We start from the raw sequence: 16,791 nt of genomic DNA, 5'->3' as shown, positions 1-16,791 counted from the left end.
GATTGAACATTAAATGCCTCCAAATGGTATTTAATTCACTTCCCGGGGTGAAGAAACACTTTTTGAGACCTCAGAGTGAGCAAATTGGCCATTTTCATGCACTTTTAACCATTCCACAAATCTTGTGTTTAGAGCCCCTGGAAGCATGAAAATCACTTTAAACATGCTAATTTTAGCTCTAAAACTAATAATCCACCTACAAATGTGAACTGACGTTCAAAAATAAAACATTTGAAAACGGACCATTTTTCACCTTTCTGAAGAATGACGTAATGGGGGGGTGTTATCTCTTTTGTCAAAAATCAGCCGTTTTTGCTTGAACATTAAATGCCTCCAAATGGTATTTAATTCACTTCCCGGGGTGAAGAAACACTTTTTGAGACCTCAGAGTGAGCAAATTGGCCATTTTCATGCACTTTTAACCATTCCACAAATCTTGTGTTTAGAGCCCCTGGAAGCATGAACATCACTTTAAATATGCTAATTTTAGCTCTAAAACTAATAATCCACCTACAAATGTGAACTGACATTCAAAAATAAAACATTTGAAAACAGACAATTTTTCACCTTTCTGAAGAATTACGTAATGGGGGGGTGTTATCTCCTTTGTCGAAAATCAGCTGTTTTTGCTTGAACATTAAATGCCTCCAAATGGTATTTAATTCACTTCCCGGGGTGAAGAAACACTTTTTGAGACCTCAGAGTGAGCAAATTGGCCATTTTCATGCACTTTTAACCATTCCACCAATCTTGTGTTTAGAGCCCCTGGAAGCATGAAAATCACTTTAAACATGCTAATTTTAGCTCTAAAACTAATAATCCACCTACAAATGTGAACTGACGTTCAAAAATAAAACATTTGGAAACGGACCATTTTTCACCTTTCTGAAGAATGACGTAATGGGGGGGTGTTATCTCTTTTGCCAAAAATCTGCTGTTTTTGATTGAACATTAAATGCCTACAAATGGTATTTAATTCACTTCCCGGGGTGAAGAAACACTTTTTGAGACCTCAGAGTGAGCAAATTGGCCATTTTCATGCACTTTTAACCATTCCACAAATCTTGTGTTTAGAGCCCCTGGAAGCATGAAAATCACTTTAAACATGCTAATTTTAGCTCTAAAACTAATAATCCACCTACAAATGTGAACTGACGTTCAAAAATAAAACATTTGAAAATGACCATTTTTCCCCTTTCTGAAGAATGACGTAATGGGGGGGTATTATCTCTTTTGTCAAAAATCAGCCGTTTTTGCTTGAACATTAAATGCCTCCAAATGGTATTTAATTCACTTCCCAGGGTGAAGAAACACGTTTTGAGACCCCAGAGTGAGCAAATTGGCCATTTTCATGCACTTTTAACCATTCCACAAATCTTGTGTTTAGAGCCCCTGGAAGCATGAAAATCACTTTAAAAATGCAAATTTTAGCTCTAAAACTAATAATCCACCTACAAATGTGAACTGACATTCAAAAATAAAACATTTGAAAACAGACAATTTTTCACCTTTCTGAAGAATTACGTAATGGGGGGGTGTTATCTCTTTTGTCAAAAATCAGCTGTTTTTGCTTGAACATTAAATGCCTCCAAATGGTATTTAATTCACTTCCCGGGGTGAAGAAACTCTTTTTGAGACCTCAGAGTGAGCAAATTGGCCATTTTCATGCACTTTTAACCATTCCACAAACCTTGTGTTTAGGGCCACAGGAAGCATGAAAATCACTTTAAACATGCTAATTTTAGCTCTAAAACTAATCCACCTACAAATGTGAACTGACATTAAAAACAAAAACATTTGAAAACGGACAATTTTTCACCTTTCTGAAGCATGACGTAATGGGAGGTGTTATCTCTTTTGTCAAAAATCAGCTGTTTTTGATTGAACATGAAATGCCTCCAAATGGTATTTAATTCACTTCCCGGGGTGAAGAAACACTTTTTGAGACCTCAGAGTGAGCAAATTGGCCATTTTCATGCACTTTTAACCATTCCACAAACCTTGTGTTTAGGGCCACAGGAAGCATGAAAATCACTTTAAACATGCTAATTTTAGCTCTAAAACTAATAATCCACCTACAAATGTGAACTGACATTCAAAAATAAAACATTTGAAAACGGACAATTTTTCACCTTTCTGAAGCATGACGTAATGGGAGGTGTTATCTCTTTTGTCAAAAATCAGCTGTTTTTGATTGAACATTAAATGCCTCCAAATGGTATTTAATTCACTTCCCGGGGTGAAGAAACACTTTTTGAGACCTCAGAGTGAGCAAATTGGCCATTTTCATGCACTTTTAACCATTCCACAAATCTTGTGTTTAGAGCCCCTGGAAGCATGAAAATCACTTTAAACATGCTAATTTTAGCTCTAAAACTAATAATCCACCTACAAATGTGAACTGACGTTCAAAAATAAAACATTTGAAAACGGACCATTTTTCACCTTTCTGAAGAATGACGTAATGGGGGGGTGTTATCTCTTTTGTCAAAGATCAGCTGTTTTTGCTTGAACATTAAATGCCTCCAAATGGTATTTAATTCACTTCCCGGGGTGAAGAAACACTTTTTGAGACCTCAGAGTGAGCAAATTGGCCATTTTCATGCACTTTTAACCATTCCACAAACTTTGTGTTTAGGGCCACAGGAAGCATGAAAATCACTTTAAACATGCTAATTTTAGCTCTAAAACTAATAATTCACCTACAAATGTGAACTGACATTCAAAAATAAAACATTTGAAAATGGACAATTTTTCACCTTTCTGAAGCATGACGTAATGGGGGGGTGTTATCTCTTTTGTCAAAAATCAGCCGTTTTTGCTTGAACATTAAATGCCTCCAAATGGTATTTAATTCACTTCCCGGGCCCCTGGAAGCATGAAAATCACTTTAAACATGCTAATTTTAGCTCTAAAACTAATAATCCACCTACAAATGTGAACTGACGTTCAAAAATAAAACATTTGAAAATGGACCATTTTTCACCTTTCTGAAGAATGACGTAATGGGGGGGTGTTATCTCTTTTGTCAAAAATCAGCCGTTTTTGCTTGAACATTAAATGCCTCCAAATGGTATTTAATTCACTTCCCGGGGTGAAGAAACTCTTTTTGAGACCTCAGAGTGAGCAAATTGGCCATTTTCATGCACTTTTAACCATTCCAGAAACCTTGTGTTTAGGGCCACAGGAAGCATGAAAATCACTTTAAACATGCTAATTTTAGCTCTAAAACTAATAATCCACCTACAAATGTGAACTGACATTAAAAAAAAAACATTTGAAAACGGACAATTTTTCACCTTTCTGAAGAATGACGTAATGGGGGGGTGTTATCTCTTTTGTCAAAAATCTGCTGTTTTTGATTGAACATTAAATGCCTACAAATGGTATTTAATTCACTTCCCGGGGTGAAGGAACACTTTTTGAGACCTCAGAGTGAGCAAATTGGCCATTTTCATGCACTTTTAACCATTCCACAAATCTTGTGTTTAGAGCCCCTGGAAGCATGAAAATCACTTTAAATATGCTAATTTTAGCTCTAAAGTTAATAATCCACCTACAAATGTGAACTGACATTCAAAAATAAAACATTTGAAAACAGACAATTTTTCACCTTTCTGAAGAATTACGTAATGGGGGGGTGTTATCTCTTTTGTCAAAAATCAGTTGTTTTTGCTTGAACATTAAATGCCTCCAAATGGTATGTAATTCACTTCCCGGGGTGAAGAAACTCTTTTTGAGACCTCAGAGTGAGCAAATTGGCCATTTTCATGCACTTTTAACCATTCCACAAACCTTGTGTTTAGGGCCACAGGAAGCATGAAAATCACTTTAAACATGCTAATTTTAGCTCTAAAACTAATAATCCACCTACAAATGTGAACTGACATTAAAAAAAACCATTTGAAAAAAGGACAATTTTTCACCTTTCTGAAGCATGACGTAATGGGAGGTGTTATCTCTTTTGTCAAAAATCAGCTGTTTTTGATTGAACATTAAATGCCTCCAAATGGTATTTAATTCACTTCCCGGGGTGAAGAAACACTTTTTGAGACCTCAGAGTGAGCAAATTGGCCATTTTCATGCACTTTTAACTATTCCACAAATCTTGTGTTTAGAGCCCCTGGAAGCATGAAAATCACTTTAAACATGCTAATTTTAGCTCTAAAACTAATAATCCACCTACAAATGTGAACTGACGTTCAAAAATAAAACATTTGAAAACAGACCATTTTTCACCTTTCTGAAGAATGACGTAATGGGGGGGTGTTATCTCTTTTGTCAAAAATCAGCCGTTTTTGCTTGAACATTAAATGCCTCCAAATGGTATTTAATTCACTTCCCGGGGTGAAGAAACACTTTTTGAGACCTCAGAGTGAGCAAATTGGCCATTTTCATGCACTTTTAACCATTCCACAAATCTTGTGTTTAGAGCCCCTGGAAGCATGAAAATCACTTTAAATATGCTAATTTTAGCTCTAAAACTAATAATCCACCTACAAATGTGTACTGACATTCAAAAATAAAACATTTGAAAACAGACAATTTTTCACCTTTCTGAAGAATTACGTAATGGGGGGGTGTTATCTCTTTTGTCAAAAATCAGCTGTTTTTGCTTGAACATTAAATGCCTCCAAATGGTATTTAATTCACTTCCCGGTGTGAAGAAACACTTTTTGAGACCTCAGAGTGAGCAAATTGGCCATTTTCATGCACTTTTAACCATTCCACAAATCTTGTGTTTAGAGCCCCGGGAAGCATGAAAATCACTTTAAACATGCTAATTTTAGCTCTAAAACTAATAATCCACCTACAAATGTGAACTGACGTTCAAAAATAAAACATTTGAAAACGGACCATTTTTCACCTTTCTGAAGAATGACGTAATGGGGGGGTGTTATCTCTTTTGTCAAAAATCTGCTGTTTTTGATTGAACATTAAATGCCTACAAATGGTATTTAATTCACTTCCCGGGGTGAAGAAACACTTTTTGAGACCTCAGAGTGAGCAAATTGGCCATTTTCATGCACTTTTAACCATTCCACAAATCTTGTGTTTAGAGCCCCTGGAAGCACGAAAATCACTTTAAACATGCTAATTTTAGCTCTAAAACTAATAATCCACCTACAAATGTGAACTGACGTTCAAAAATAAAACATTTGAAAACGGACCATTTTTCACCTTTCTGAAGAATGACGTAATGGGGGGGGTGTTATCTCTTTTATCAAAAATCAGCCGTTTTTGCTTGAACATTAAATGCCTCCAAATGGTATTTAATTCACTTCCCGGGGTGAAGAAACACTTTTTGAGACCTCAGAGTGAGCAAATTGGCCATTTTCATTCACGTTTAACCATTCCACAAACCGTGTGTTTAGGGCCACAGGAAGCATGAAAATCACTTTAAACATGCTAATTTTAGCTCTAAAACTAATCCACCTACAAATGTGAACTGACATTAAAAAAAAAACATTTGAAAACGGACAATTTTTCACCTTTCTGAAGCATGACGTAATGGGAGGTGTTAGCTCTTTTGTCAAAAATCAGCTGTTTTTGATTGAACATGAAATGCCTCCAAATGGTATTTAATTCACTTCCCGGGGTGAAGAAACACTTTTTGAGACCTCAGAGTGAGCAAATTGGCCATTTTCATGCACTTTTAACCATTCCACAAATCTTGTGTTTAGAGCCCCTGGAAGCATGAAAATCACTATAAACATGCTAATTGTAGCTCTAGCACTAATAATCCACCTACAAATGTGAACTGACGTTCAAAAATAAAACATTTGAAAACGGACCATTTTTCACCTTTCTGAAGAATGACGTAATGGGGGGTTGTTATCTCTTTTGTCAAAGATCAGCTGTTTTTGCTTGAACATTAAATGCCTCCAAATGGTATTTAATTCACTTCCCGGTCCCCTGGAAGCATGAAAATCACTTTAAACATGCTAATTTTAGCTCGAAAACTAATAATCCACCTACAAATGTGAACTGACCTTCAAAAATAAAACATTTGAAAACGGACCATTTTTCACCTTTCTGAAGCATTACATAATGGGGGGTGTTATCCCTTTTGTAAAAAATCAGCTGTTTTTGCTTGAACATTAAATGCCTCCAAATGGTATTTAATTCACTTCCCGGGGTGAAGAAACACTTTTTGAGACCTCAGAGTGAGCAAATTGGCCATTTTCATGCACTTTTAACCATTCCACAAACTTTGTGTTTAGGGCCACAGGAAGCATGAAAATCACTTTAAACATGCTAATTTTAGCTCTAAAACTAATAATTCACCTACAAATGTGAACTGACATTCAAAAATAAATTATTTGAAAACGGACAATTTTTCACCTTTCTGAAGCATGACGTAATGGGGGGGGTGTTATCTCTTTTGTCAAAAATCAGCCGTTTTTTCTTGAACATTAAATGCCTCCAAATGATATTTAATTCACTTCCCGGGCCCCTGGAAGCATGAAAATCACTTTAAACATGCTAATTTTAGCTCTAAAACTAATAATCCACCTACAAATGTGAATTGACATTCAAAAATAAAACATTTGAAAACGGACCATTTTTCACCTTTCTGAAGCATGACGTAATGGGGGGGTGTTATCTCTTTTGTCAAAAATCAGCCGTTTTTGCTTGAACATCAAATGCCTCCAAATGGTATTTAATTCACTTCCCGGGCCCCTGGAAGCATGAAAATCACTTTAAACATGCTAATTTTAGCTCTAAAACTAATAATCCACCTACAAATGTGAACTGACCTTCAAAAATAAAACATTTGAAAACGGACCATTTTTCACCTTTCTGAAGCATTATGTAATGGGGGGTGTTATCCCTTTTGTAAAAAATCAGCTGTTTTTGCTTGAACATTAAATGCCTCCAAATGGTATTTAATTCACTTCCCGGGGTGAAGAAACACTTTTTGAGACCTCAGAGTGAGCAAATTGGCCATTTTCATGCACTTTTAACCATTCCACAAATGTTGTGTTTAGAGCCACAGGAAGCATGAAAATCACTTTAAACATGCTAATTTTAGCTCTAAAACTAATAATCCACCTACAAATGTGAACTGACGTTCAAAAATAAAACATTTGAAAACAAACCATTTTTCACCTTTCTGAAGAATGACGTAATGGGGGGGTGTTATCTCTTTTGTCAAAAATCAGCCGTTTTTGCTTGAACATTAAATGCCTCCAAATGGTATTTAATTCACTTCCCGGGGTGAAGAAACACTTTTTGAGACCTCAGAGTGAGCAAATTGGCCATTTTCATGCACTTTTAACCATTCCACAAATCTTGTGTTTAGAGCCCCTGGAAGCATGAAAATCACTTTAAACATGCTAATTTTAGCTCTAAAACTAATAATCCACCTACAAATGTGAACAGACGTTCAAAAATAAAACATTTGGAAACGGACCATTTTTCACCTTTCTGAAGAATGACGTAATGGGGGGGTGTTATCTCTTTTGTCAAAAATCTGCTGTTTTTGATTGAACATTAAATGCCTACAAATGGTATTTAATTCACTTCCCGGGGTGAAGAAAAACTTTTTGAGACCTCAGAGTGAGCAAATTGGCCATTTTCATGCACTTTTAACCATTCCACAAATCTTGTGTTTAGAGCCCCTGGAAGCATGAAAATCACTTTAAACATGCTAATTTTAGCTCTAAAACTAATAATCCACCTACAAATGTGAACTGACGTTCAAAAATAAAACATTTGAAAACGGACCATTTTTCACCTTTCTGAAGAATGACGTAATGGGGGGTGTTATCTCTTTTGTCAAAAATCAGCCGTTTTTGCTTGAACATTAAATGCCTCCAAATGGTATTTAATTCACTTCCCGGGGTGAAGAAACACTTTTTGAGACCTCAGAGTGAGCAAATTGGCCATTTTCATGCACTTTTAACCATTCCACAAATCTTGTGTTTAGAGCCCCTGGAAGCATGAAAATCACTTTAAAAATGCAAATTTTAGCTCTAAAACTAATAATCCACCTACAAATGTGAACTGACATTCAAAAATAAAACATTTGAAAACAGACAATTTTTCACCTTTCTGAAGAATTACGTAATGGGGGGGTGTTATCTCTTTTGTCAAAAATCAGCTGTTTTTGCTTGAACATTAAATGCCTCCAAATGGTATTTAATTCACTTCCCGGGGTGAAGAAACTCTTTTTGAGACCTCAGAGTGAGCAAATTGGCCATTTTCATGCACTTTTAACCATTCCACAAACCTTGTGTTTAGGGCCACAGGAAGCATGAAAATCACTTTAAACATGCTAATTTTAGCTCTAAAACTAATCCACCTACAAATGTGAACTGACATTAAAAACAAAAACATTTGAAAACGGACAATTTTTCACCTTTCTGAAGCATGACGTAATGGGAGGTGTTATCTCTTTTGTCAAAAATCAGCTGTTTTTGATTGAACATGAAATGCCTCCAAATGGTATTTAATTCACTTCCCGGGGTGAAGAAACACTTTTTGAGACCTCAGAGTGAGCAAATTGGCCATTTTCATGCACTTTTAACCATTCCACAAATCTTGTGTTTAGAGCCCCTGGAAGCATGAAAATCACTTTAAACATGCTAATTTTAGCTCTAAAACTAATAATCCACCTACAAATGTGAACTGACATTCAAAAATAAAACATTTGAAAACGGACAATTTTTCACCTTTCTGAAGCATGACGTAATGGGAGGTGTTATCTCTTTTGTCAAAAATCAGCTGTTTTTGATTGAACATTAAATGCCTCCAAATGGTATTTAATTCACTTCCCGGGGTGAAGAAACCCTTTTTGAGACCTCAGAGTGAGCAAATTGGCCATTTTCATGCACTTTTAACCATTCCACAAATCTTGTGTTTAGAGCCCCTGGAAGCATGAAAATCACTTTAAACATGCTAATTTTAGCTCTAAAACTAATAATCCACCTACAAATGTAAACTGACGTTCAAAAATAAAACATTTGAAAACGGACCATTTTTCACCTTTCTGAAGAATGACGTAATGGGGGGGTGTTATCTCTTTTGTCAAAGATCAGCTGTTTTTGCTTGAACATTAAATGCCTCCAAATGGTATTTAATTCACTTCCCGGGCCCCTGGAAGCATGAAAATCACTTTAAACATGCTAATTTTAGCTCTAAAACTAATAATCCACTTACAAATGTGAACTGACGTTCAAAAATAAAACATTTGAAAACGGACCATTTTTCACCTTTCTGAAGAATGACGTAATGGGGGGGTGTTATCTCTTTTGTAAAAAATCAGTCGTTTTTGCTTGAACATTAAATGCCTCTAAATGGTATTTAATTCACTTCCCGGGGTGAAGAAACACTTTTTGAGACCTCAGAGTGGGCAAATTGGCCATTTTCATGCACTTTTAACCATTCCACAAATCTTGTGTTTAGAGCCCCTGGAAGCATGAAAATCACTTTAAATATGCTAAATTTAGGTCTAAAACTAATAATCCACCTACAAATTTGAACTGACGTTCAAAAATAAAACATTTGAAAACGGACCATTTTTCACCTTTCTGAAGAATTACTTAATGGGGGGGTGTTATCTCTTTTGTCAAAAATCAGCTGTTTTTGCTTGAACATTAAATGCCTCCAAATGGTATTTAATTCACTTCCCGGGCCCCTGGAAGCATGAAAATCACTTTAAACATGCTAATTTTAGCTCTAAAACTAATAATCCACCTACAAATGTGAACTGACGTTCAAAAATAAAACATTTGAAAACGGACCATTTTTCACCTTTCTGAAGAATGACGTAATGGGGGGGTGTTATCTCTTTTGTCAAAAATCAGCTGTTTTTGCTTGAACATTAAATGCCTCCAAATGGTATTTAATTCACTTCCCGGGGTGAAGAAACGCTTTTTGAGACCTCAGAGTGAGCAAATTGGCCATTTTCATGCACTTTTAACCATTCCACAAACTTTGTGTTTAGGGCCACAGGAAGCATGAAAATCACTTTAAACATGCTAATTTTAGCTCTAAAACTAATAATCCACCTACAAATGTGAACTGACGTTCAAAAATAAAACATTTGAAAACAGACAATTTTTCACCTTTCTGAAGAATTACGTAATGGGGGGTGTTATCTCTTTTGTCAAAAATCAGCTGTTTTTGCTTGAACATTAAATGCCTCCAAATGGTATTTAATTCACTTCCCGGGGTGAAGAAACACTTTTTGAGACCTCAGAGTGAGCAAATTGGCCATTTTCATGCACTTTTAACCATTCCACAAACCTTGTGTTTAGGGCCACAGGAAGCATGAAAATCACTTTAAACATGCTAATTTTAGCTCTAAAACTAATAATCCACCTACAAATGTGAACTGACATTCAAAAATAAAACATTTGAAAACGGACAATTTTTCACCTTTCTGAAGCATGACGTAATGGGGGGGTGTTATCTCTTTTGTCAAAAATCAGCTGTTTTTGATTGAACATTAAATGCCTCCAAATGGTATTTAATTCACTTCCCGGGGTGAAGAAACACTTTTTGAGACCTCAGAGTGAGCAAATTGGCCATTTTCATGCACTTTTAACCATTCCACAAACCTTGTGTTTAGGGCCACAGGAAGCATGAAAATCACTTTAAACATGCTAATTTTAGCTCTAAAACTAATAATCCACCTACAAATGTGAACTGACATTCAAAAATAAAACATTTGAAAATGGACAATTTTTCACCTTTCTGAAGCATGACGTAATGGGGGGTGTTATCTCTTTTGTCAAAAATCAGCTGTTTTTGATTGAACATTAAATGCCTCCAAATGGTATTTAATTCACTTCCCGGGGTGAAGAAACACTTTTTGAGACCTCAGAGTGAGCAAATTGGCCATTTTCATGCACATTTAACCATTCCACAAATCTTGTGTTAAGAGCCCCTAGAAGCATGAAAATCACTTTAAACATGCTAATTTTAGCTCTAAAACTAATAATCCACCTACAAATGTGAACTGACGTTCAAAAATAAAACATTTGAAAACGGACCATTTTTCACCTTTCTGAAGAATTACGTAATGGGGGGGTGTTATCTCTTTTGTCAAAAATCAGCTGTTTTTGATTGAACATTAAATGCCTACAAATGGTATTTAATTCACTTCCCGGGGTGAAGAAACACTTTTTGAGACCTCAGAGTGAGCAAATTGGCCATTTTCATGCACTTCTAACCATTCCACAAATGTTGTGTTTAGAGCCACAGGAAGCATGAAAATCACTTTAAACATGCTAATTTTAGCTCTAAAACTAATAATCCACCTACAAATGTGAACTGACGTTCAAAAATAAAACATTTGAAAACGGACCATTTTTCACCTTTCTGAAGAATTACGTAATGGGGGGTGTTATCTCTTTTGTCAAAAATCAGCTGTTTTTGCTTGAACATTAAATGCCTCCAAATGGTATTTAATTCACTTCCCGGGGTGAAGAAACACTTTTTGAGACCTCAGAGTGAGCAAATTGGCCATTTTCATGCACTTTTAACCATTCCACAAACCTTGTGTTTAGGGCCACAGGAAGCATGAAAATCACTTTAAACATGCTAATTTTAGCTCTAAAACTAATAATCCACCTACAAATGTGAACTGACATTCAAAAATAAAACATTTGAAAACTGACAATTTTTCACCTTTCTGAAGCATGACGTAATGGGGGGGTGTTATCTCTTTTGTCAAAAATCAGCTGTTTTTGATTGAACATTAAATGCCTCCAAATGGTATTTAATTCACTTCCCGGGGTGAAGAAACACTTTTTGAGACCTCAGAGTGAGCAAATTGGCCATTTTCATGCACTTTTAACCATTCCACAAATCTTGTGTTAAGAGCCCCTGGAAGCATGAAAATCACTTTAAACATGCTAATTTTAGCTCTAAAACTAATAATCCACCTACAAATGTGAACTGACGTTCAAAAATAAAACATTTGAAAACGGACCATTTTTCACCTTTCTGAAGAATGACGTAATGGGGGGGGGTGTTATCTCTTTTGTCAAAAATCTGCCGTTTTTGCTTGAACATTAAATGCCTCCAAATGGTATTTAATTCACTTCCCGGGGTGAAGAAACACTTTTTGAGACCTCAGAGTGAGCAAATTGGCCATTTTCATGCACGTTTAACCATTCCACAAACCATGTGTTTAGGGCCACAGGAAGCATGAAAATCACTTTAAACATGCTAATTTTAGCTCTAAAACTAATCCACCTACAAATGTGAACTGACATTAAAAAAAAAAACATTTGAAAACGGACAATTTTTCACCTTTCTGAAGCATGACGTAATGGGAGGTGTTAGCTCTTTTGTCAAAAATCAGCTGTTTTTGATTGAACATGAAATGCCTCCAAATGGTATTTAATTCACTTCCCGGGGTGAAGAAACACTTTTTGAGACCTCAGAGTGAGCAAATTGGCCATTTTCATGCACTTTTAACCATTCCACAAATCTTGTGTTTAGAGCCCCTGGAAGCATGAAAATCACTATAAACATGCAAATTGTAGCTCTAAAACTAATAATCCACCTACAAATGTGAACTGACGTTCAAAAATAAAACATTTGAAAACGGACCATTTTTCACCTTTCTGAAGAATGACGTAATGGGGGGTTGTTATCTCTTTTGACAAAGATCAGCTGTTTTTGCTTGAACATTAAATGCCTCCAAATGGTATTTAATTCACTTCCCGGTCCCCTGGAAGCATGAAAATCACTTTAAACATGCTAATTTTAGCTCGAAAACTAATAATCCACCTACAAATGTGAACTGACCTTCAAAAATAAAACATTTGAAAACGGACCATTTTTCACCTTTCTGAAGCATTATGTAATGGGGGGTGTTATCCCTTTTGTAAAAAATCAGCTGTTTTTGCTTGAACATTAAATGCCTCCAAATGGTATTTAATTCACTTCCCGGGGTGAAGAAACACTTTTTGAGACCTCAGAGTGAGCAAATTGGCCATTTTCATGCACTTTCAACCATTCCACAAATCTTGTGTTTTGAGCCCCTGGAAGCATGAAAATCACTTTAAACATGCTAATTTTAGCTCTAAAACTAATAATCCACCTACAAATGTGAACTGACGTTCAAAAATAAAACATTTGAAAACGGACCATTTTTCACCTTTCTGAAGAATTACGTAATGGGGGGGTGTTATCTCTTTTGTCAAACATCAGCTGTTTTTGCTTGAACATTAAATGCCTCCAAATGGTATTTAATTCACTTCCCGGGGTGAAGAAACACTTTTTGAGACCTCAGAGTGAGCAAATTGGCCATTTTCATGCACTTTTAACCATTCCACAAATGTTGTGTTTAGAGCCACAGGAAGCATGAAAATCACTTTAAACATGCTAATTTTAGCTCTAAAACTAATAATCCACCTACAAATGTGAACTGACGTTCAAAAATAAAACATTTGAAAACAAACCATTTTTCACCTTTCTGAAGAATGACGTAATGGGGGGGGTGTTATCTCTTTTGTCAAAAATCAGCCGTTTTTGCTTGAACATTAAATGCCTCCAAATGGTATTTAATTCACTTCCCGGGGTGAAGAAACACTTTTTGAGACCTCAGAGTGAGCAAATTGGCCATTTTCATGCACTTTTAACCATTCCACAAATCTTGTGTTTAGAGCCCCTGGAAGCATGAAAATCACTTTAAACATGCTAATTTTAGCTCTAAAACTAATAATCCACCTACAAATGTGAACAGACGTTCAAAAATAAAACATTTGGAAACGGACCATTTTTCACCTTTCTGAAGAATGACGTAATGGGGGGGTGTTATCTCTTTTGTCAAAAATCTGCTGTTTTTGATTGAACATTAAATGCCTACAAATGGTATTTAATTCACTTCCCGGGGTGAAGAAAAACTTTTTGAGACCTCAGAGTGAGCAAATTGGCCATTTTCATGCACTTTTAACCATTCCACAAATCTTGTGTTTAGAGCCCCTGGAAGCATGAAAATCACTTTAAACATGCTAATTTTAGCTCTAAAACTAATAATCCACCTACAAATGTGAACTGACGTTCAAAAATAAAACATTTGAAAACGGACCATTTTTCACCTTTCTGAAGAATGACGTAATGGGGGGTGTTATCTCTTTTGTCAAAAATCAGCCGTTTTTGCTTGAACATTAAATGCCTCCAAATGGTATTTAATTCACTTCCCGGGGTGAAGAAACACTTTTTGAGACCTCAGAGTGAGCAAATTGGCCATTTTCATGCACTTTTAACCATTCCACAAATCTTGTGTTTAGAGCCCCTGGAAGCATGAAAATCACTTTAAAAATGCAAATTTTAGCTCTAAAACTAATAATCCACCTACAAATGTGAACTGACATTCAAAAATAAAACATTTGAAAACAGACAATTTTTCACCTTTCTGAAGAATTACGTAATGGGGGGGTGTTATCTCTTTTGTCAAAAATCAGCTGTTTTTGCTTGAACATTAAATGCCTCCAAATGGTATTTAATTCACTTCCCGGGGTGAAGAAACTCTTTTTGAGACCTCAGAGTGAGCAAATTGGCCATTTTCATGCACTTTTAACCATTCCACAAACCTTGTGTTTAGGGCCACAGGAAGCATGAAAATCACTTTAAACATGCTAATTTTAGCTCTAAAACTAATCCACCTACAAATGTGAACTGACATTAAAAACAAAAACATTTGAAAACGGACAATTTTTCACCTTTCTGAAGCATGACGTAATGGGAGGTGTTATCTCTTTTGTCAAAAATCAGCTGTTTTTGATTGAACATGAAATGCCTCCAAATGGTATTTAATTCACTTCCCGGGGTGAAGAAACACTTTTTGAGACCTCAGAGTGAGCAAATTGGCCATTTTCATGCACTTTTAACCATTCCACAAATCTTGTGTTTAGAGCCCCTGGAAGCATGAAAATCACTTTAAACATGCTAATTTTAGCTCTAAAACTAATAATCCACCTACAAATGTGAACTGACATTCAAAAATAAAACATTTGAAAACGGACAATTTTTCACCTTTCTGAAGCATGACGTAATGGGAGGTGTTATCTCTTTTGTCAAAAATCAGCTGTTTTTGATTGAACATTAAATGCCTCCAAATGGTATTTAATTCACTTCCCGGGGTGAAGAAACCCTTTTTGAGACCTCAGAGTGAGCAAATTGGCCATTTTCATGCACTTTTAACCATTCCACAAATCTTGTGTTTAGAGCCCCTGGAAGCATGAAAATCACTTTAAACATGCTAATTTTAGCTCTAAAACTAATAATCCACCTACAAATGTGAACTGACGTTCAAAAATAAAACATTTGAAAACGGACCATTTTTCACCTTTCTGAAGAATGACGTAATGGGGGGGTGTTATCTCTTTTGTCAAAGATCAGCTGTTTTTGCTTGAACATTAAATGCCTCCAAATGGTATTTAATTCACTTCCCGGGCCCCTGGAAGCATGAAAATCACTTTAAACATGCTAATTTTAGCTCTAAAACTAATAATCCACCTACAAATGTGAACTGACGTTCAAAAATAAAACATTTGAAACGGACCATTTTTCACCTTTCTGAAGAATGACGTAATGGGGGGGTGTTATCTCTTTTGTCAAAAATCTGTCGTTTTTGCTTGAACATTAAATGCCTCTAAATGGTATTTAATTCACTTCCCGGGGTGAAGAAACACTTTTTGAGACCTCAGAGTGGGCAAATTGGCCATTTTCATGCACTTTCAACCATTCCACAAATCTTGTGTTTAGAGCCCCTGGAAGCATGAAAATCACTTTAAATATGCTAAATTTAGCTCTAAAACTAATAATTCACCTACAAATGTGAACTGACGTTCAAAAATAAAACATTTGAAAACGGACCATTTTTCACCTTTCTGAAGAATTACTTAATGGGGGGGTGTTATCTCTTTTGTCAAAAATCAGCTGTTTTTGCTTGAACATCAAATGCCTCCAAATGGTATTTAATTCACTTCCCGGTGTGAAGAAACACTTTTTGAGACCTCAGAGTGAGCAAATTGGCCATTTTCATGCACTTTTAACCATTCCACAAATCTTGTGTTTAGAGCCCCGGGAAGCATGAAAATCACTTTAAACATGCTAATTTTAGCTCTAAAACTAATAATCCACCTACAAATGTGAACTGACGTTCAAAAATAAAACATTTGAAAACGGACCATTTTTCACCTTTCTGAAGAATGACGTAATGGGGGGGTGTTATCTCTTTTGTCAAAAATCTGCTGTTTTTGATTGAACATTAAATGCCTACAAATGGTATTTAATTCACTTCCCGGGGTGAAGAAACACTTTTTGAGACCTCAGAGTGAGCAAATTGGCCATTTTCATGCACTTTTAACCATTCCACAAATCTTGTGTTTAGAGCCCCTGGAAGCACGAAAATCACTTTAAACATGCTAATTTTAGCTCTAAAAACTAATAATCCACCTACAAATGTGAACTGACGTTCAAAAATAAAACATTTGAAAACGGACCATTTTTCACCTTTCTGAAGAATGACGTAATGGGGGGGGTGTTATCTCTTTTGTCAAAAATCAGCCGTTTTTGCTTGAACATTAAATGCCTCCAAATGGTATTTAATTCACTTCCCGGGGTGAAGAAACACTTTTTGAGACCTCAGAGTGAGCAAATTGGCCATTTTCATGCACGTTTAACCATTCCACAAACCATGTGTTTAGGGCCACAGGAAGCATGAAAATCACTTTAAACATGCTAATTTTAGCTCTAAAACTAATCCACCTACAAATGTGAACTGACATTAAAAAAAAAACATTTGAAAACGGACAATTTTTC

Source organism: Lissotriton helveticus, assembly GCF_964261635.1.
Source record: "Lissotriton helveticus chromosome 3_1 unlocalized genomic scaffold, aLisHel1.1 SUPER_3_unloc_1, whole genome shotgun sequence".
In the NCBI taxonomy this organism is placed as follows: Eukaryota; Metazoa; Chordata; class Amphibia; order Caudata; family Salamandridae; genus Lissotriton; species Lissotriton helveticus.
The sequence above is the reverse complement of the archived record's forward strand: the minus strand, read 5'-3'. Positions refer to the sequence as shown.